Here is a 6,066-nt window from a genome sequence, read left to right as displayed (position 1 = left end):
AGTTGGACATGAATGGTGTGACACAAATTGTCACACCTCTATTCAAAAAATAATATCTCATCAACCAGCAATGATAAATTCACAAACTCTACACCAAAATCACCATGAACATGTCTAGTTTAAGCACAAACAATTTCATAGGCATTGGATTAAGCATCATCATTTCACAAGCAAATTGGCATAGCATACATAAAATGGACAACATGAACAAACCCTAGCACATTTTAAAATCCACACGTGCAAAAAATCTGGAAAAATCATCATAATAAACTAGAGATCATAAGGAGCATTCCACAAAAAATCCCATCAAATTTGGACAAAGATGAGTGACTTATGAATTTTTGAAGATTGGGACACAAAATGAAATAAATATTGAAAAGAAAATGAAATAAATGATTTAATAAACCGGCCGTGGCAATTTGGTAATATTAGGACTCACTAAGTGAAACGCCGCGTTTCACTTAGTGAGGTGGCGTCCAGGGATTCGCTTCATGGCAATGGAATAGTAACAAAACATGCAAAACAGAAATCCAGCAGCCAACCACGATTCTGGGCTTAAGCAATTAGGGTTTAGTGTACTGTTCATCACGTTCATCAATCGTGATGAACTTTTGTTCCAGATTTGGAAAACAAGCATACCAATCGAATCATCTAACAACATACATCAATGATCCAGCCTTAATTTTCAGTAACTCATGCTAACAAGGATGAATCGAGCACAAACATATTTGACCAACCAAACTTCAAAACAGTGTTTCTCTCTCAATAATCAACCATTTTCCACGATTTAAGTTTCATTGTACTCAGCATGGCAAGACCTTTCTAAAGCATAGCATGATTTTGAAAATAAAGAGGTTCGAATCTTTACCAAATTTGAAGAGCAGTGATGATTTGATGATTTTCTGGCCGTGGAAAGCTAAAACAGATGCTTAGTGATGTTCCAGATGATGAATGGAAGAGGAATTTTAGCTCAACAATGCTGGGTTATGCTCAAATCGAGAACTGCCATGTGAGGTGCTTCAATGGAACAGTGCGGATTCTTGCTCTACAGTTGGGAGATGGTGCTTGCAAAGACCTCCAAAATGATGGTAAAGGATGGAACAATCAACAAAGGCTCGAGCTCTTTTGAGATTTTCAGAAAAAAGCTCAAGTAAGGAAATGAGAGTTCTTGAGAAAAAATGAATTCAGATCTGTTTTGGCAAAGTGTGGCTAGGGTTTTCTATCAGAAAATGAGCAATATATACTCTGTTTAATGAAGCTTAAGTTTGGTTAGTGGAATGTAATTGGAAATTAGCTTAATGAAGTGTTTTGACAATTTATGAAATTCACTCAAATGTTGCATGTGCATGTGCTACAGTGCGAAATGGGCCCAAACCACTCTCCAAATGTGATTGCTGAACACTTGTAATTGGTAAAAAATATTGGCAAAGCTTAATTTGAAAGTTCATTTTTTCACCTCCCTCATTTTAAATTCAAGCCACTTGAAAAAGGCCATTTTGATTGGTTGATTTTTGGTGAATTGTGATGAAGGATTTGGATAGAGCACATCAAATATGACTTGTAGCAAAAAACCTCACTCAATTTGGCCAAATGGTTTGGAAGATATGCCACTTTAAAGTTCAAATATTTTTGAGAATGATTTGATCTTAACTTGCCAACCATAAATGAGAAATGAGTGTTCTTGGACTTTTTGGAAATGGGAGAACAAGATCTTCAACTTTCATGTTGGACAAAAATTCATTTGAAGCTTGTATGATTATGTAAATTTGAGGAGAAGAACTTTCTATTTTTGGCAAATTCCAATTACAGGTCAACTTTCTATTTTTGGAAATGTTCAGTCTGACCTCAAATTCTTCACTGTGGATGTTTGACATGTTATATGAGGCTTATATGGACATGAATGAGACCTCTCAAACCAATTCCCACCATCAAATCACTGATTAAATGCACAGTTGACCACAGTTGACTTCAGTTGACTTTGCTAGGGTTTTGGCTGACTGAACCATGTTCTGATGAATTCCAAGCCCCTACCACTTGATATCTTGATTCAAAATGATGTCAAAACCCATATGAACCCTTGATGAATGATCATGGTGCCCAAATTCTTCAAGAATGGCCACCATCTATTGCTCAATGACTGGTTTGACTGATTTGACCTAGCTGGCTTCATCTGCAAGTAACATGGTTAGACGACAATATTTTTGTACCTTTGGTTAATAGATATATGGAAAGCAATGATACACAAATGCAAAACATGTTTGGTGATCAAGAACGACACTCACAAGATAACCCACCCACTAGGAGGGAAGCAAAGGTGCACAAAGATCCTTGAGGCAATGATATGGTATGATATGATGCCATGAGGGATCTTAGGGGCAAAATTGGGGTCTTACAGAGTGATGTACATCACTTCCTCTTTCGATTGATATCTAGATCGCGCGTTTTGGTTGCCTTTTTATTTTCTGCAAAACTTGGCCGGAATCTGGGAAGCTCGCCGGAGAAGATGAAGGCTCTGGTGGCTTCATCATGTCCAGTTTGAATCTGGACCGTTGGATGTGATCTCTAGATTCAATCTTAGCCATTTCTTGTTATGACCTTTTATTCTTTCCCATGTGGTGGCATTGACTGTGGTGTTTCGTGAGCGCGCGCCTCTGGATCCTTGGATCTGCCAGCTCAATTAATGAGCTCAAAAAATACAAAAATATTTTCCTAACCTATTTGAATGATGATGGATCTATGAAAAATATTCTCATCAATTTTTGAATTGATTTGAGATTTATTTGAGATTTTGGTTCAATTAGGTTATTTTTATTCATTTTTAATTGATTAAAAATAGTTTCTGACTTTTAAAAATGCTGAAATTTTTTGTCAAACTTTTTATGACCTTGTTGAACTTAGGATAAATCACTTGGACCTTTCAAGGTTGATTTGAAGTGATTTTGAAGTTTGACCTTTCCATTTATTTTAATTCAAGTTTATTTTTAATATTAAAAAAAAATGCCAAAAATATTTTATTCTTTCTTGACTTCCAATCTTCATCTCACTTCTGTTTTTGATTGTTTGACCTTGACTTTCAATGTTATTGGTCAACATATGAGGATTGATATACTTTATTCCATTTAATGCATTTTATTTTGTCATTTCATTTTCTCTTATCCATCTTCTCTTTCTTCTCCTTCTACTTCTTTTCTTTTTTATCAATGAGTTGAAGGTTGATAAGTTAGCATTGATTAGGGAGATTTAACATTCCTTGATTCAAATCTAATTCATCTTGATCAATTGATCAAGTGAATGGCTTTACATTAAGGATATGTTGTCTTCTAAATCATGCAAATGGCTTAAACCAATACAAGATTAATTCTCTTCTCCTTTTTGGCATGGCAAGTTGTTGGGACTTGGTTCACTAATCAAGACTCCTAACTTGTGTTTGTTGCCTACATTATTATTGACTGGCCTCAGATAGTTGTGACTTCTACATAAGTCCAATTACGATTGCTTAACATAGCGCTAAATTTGCCTTATGGCACACTAACTACTAACACTAACTATTGACAATTAACATTTACTTTATGCAATTTAATTTTATGCAATTTACAATTCTTGCACATATTATTCATTTGCTTTTTCCTTTGCTCATTGGAGCACATGTTTATGTTAATGCCATTTGCCTTTTGCCCACTTGAGCTTATAATTGTGTATATATCTTTTGTGCTTGTGTTTGTCTGTTTGTTGTCAATAACATACCAAGAATTGGACAATATGGACTTAGAATTTAGGACCTTACCTAAGCAAGTGGAATTTGAAGAGCAACTAGGCATTGGGCCTTTAGAGTGCTATAAAAATTGAAGAGAACTTTGAAAGGACTATCTTCTAAAACTCCCTCTTGTCCATTCCTTGATTGTTTATAGAACTTTTTGATGTGTGTTTTCTTGTGCTAGGGGATTCCAACCTTGAGTAACTTTGAGGAACTATTACCATGAACATCCAAAGAGGAAGATATAAAAGCCATTGAAGGATTCCTAGAAGCATGACCTGTGTGTTGATTGCTTGAAATATTTGCTTATGATTGCTTGTTCCAAAGGATGGGAGCTACTTGGATCATCAATATAATCTCAAGAGAGGAACTCCTAGTGTGGTTCATTTATTATCCCTTTACCATTTTTATTTCATTTAGGACTGAGCCCTTCTTCTTCTTCTCTCCACTTTAACCCAAGCCAAAACCTTTTGTGTAAACATTTCATTTGTTTTCAAACATTAGAAACCTAAGCCTTATGCTTTTGATCTTCAAACTTTCTTTTCATAACACTTATTTTGAATTGAATCTTTAAGTCAACTTTGACCATTGTGTACATACTTCTAATTGGTAAATATAACCCATTCAAATTCTTTTTTGTGGTTCCAATGGCCACTTCCTTAATTGTAGCGGTGTATTCGTCACTTTATGATTTATTCACTAAATCAAAAGCAAAGCATACAAAGAATCGAGTCGCCACCGCACTTTTATTTATCCAAAGGAATGGCTAAAAAGCAAACAAAAGCCTAAGAAGTTTTACACATAGAAAACTAATGAAAAGATCAAAGATCTAGGTAAGGGGTTAATTACGCGATGGGAAGGTGTTAGGCACCCAAAACGTCCTAGGTACTCCTAGGGAGCCTTTTCACACTTGTTGTGCGAAATGTTATTTGTTTATGGCTTTACATTAAGGATATGTTGTCTTCTAAATCATGCAAATGGCTTAAACCAATACAAGATCAATTCTCTTCTCCTTTTTGGCATGGCAAGTTGTTGGGACTTGGTTCACTAATCAAGACTCCTAACTTGTGTTTGTTGCCTACATTATTATTGACTGGCCTCAGATAGTTGTGACTTCTACATAAGTCCAATTACGATTGCTTAACATAGCGCTAAATTTGCCTTATGGCACACTAACTACTAACACTAACTATTGACAATTAACATTTACTTTATGCAATTTACTTTTATGCAATTTACAATTCTTGCACATATTATTCATTTGCTTTTTCCTTTGCTCATTGGAGCACATGTTTATGTTAATGCCATTTGCCTTTTGCCCACTTGAGCTTATAATTGTGTATATATCTTTTGTGCTTGTGTTTGTCTGTTTGTTGTCAACAACATACCAAGAATTGGACAATATGGACTTAGAATTTAGGATCTTACCTAAGCAAGTGGAATTTGAAGAGCAACTAGGCATTGGGCCTTTAGAGTGCTATAAAAATTGAAGAGAACTTTGAAAGGACTATCTTCTAAAACTCCCTCTTGTCCATTCCTTGATTGTTTATAGAACTTTTTGATGTGTGTTTTCTTGTGCTAGGGGATTCCAACCTTGAGTAACTTTGAGGAACTATTACCATGAACATCCAAAGAGGAAGATATAAAAGCCATTGAAGGATTCCTAGAAGCATGACCTGTGTGTTGATTGCTTGAAATATTTGCTTATGATTGCTTGTTCCAAAGGATGGGAGCTACTTGGATCATCAATATAATCTCAAGAGAGGAACTCCTAGTGTGGTTCATTTATTATCCCTTTACCCTTTTTATTTCATTTAGGACATAGCCCTTCTTCTTCTTCTCTCCACTTTAACCCAAGCCAAAACCTTTTGTGTAAACATTTCATTTGTTTTCAAACATTAGAAACCTAAGCCTTATGCTTTTGATCTTCAAACTTTCTTTTCATAACACTTATTTTGAATTGAATCTTTAAGTCAACTTTGACCATTGTGTACATACTTCTAATTGGTAAATATAACCCATTCAAATTCTTTTTTGTGGTTCCAATGGCCACTTCCTTAATTGTAGCGGTGTATTCGTCACTATGATTTATTGACTAAATCAAAAGCAAAGCATACAAAGAATCGAGTCGCCACCTCACTTTTATTTATCCAAAGGAATGGCTAAAAAGCAAACAAAAGCCTAAGAAGTTTTACACATAGAAAACTAATGAAAAGATCAAAGATCTGGGTAAGGGGTTAATTACGCGATGGGAAGGTGTTAGGCACCCAAAACGTCCTAGGTACTCCTAGGGAGCCTTTTCACACTTGTTG

This window comes from Lathyrus oleraceus, chromosome 1, assembly GCF_024323335.1.
Source record: "Lathyrus oleraceus cultivar Zhongwan6 chromosome 1, CAAS_Psat_ZW6_1.0, whole genome shotgun sequence".
In the NCBI taxonomy this organism is placed as follows: domain Eukaryota; kingdom Viridiplantae; phylum Streptophyta; class Magnoliopsida; order Fabales; family Fabaceae; genus Lathyrus; species Lathyrus oleraceus.
This window is presented reverse-complemented; position numbering follows the sequence as displayed.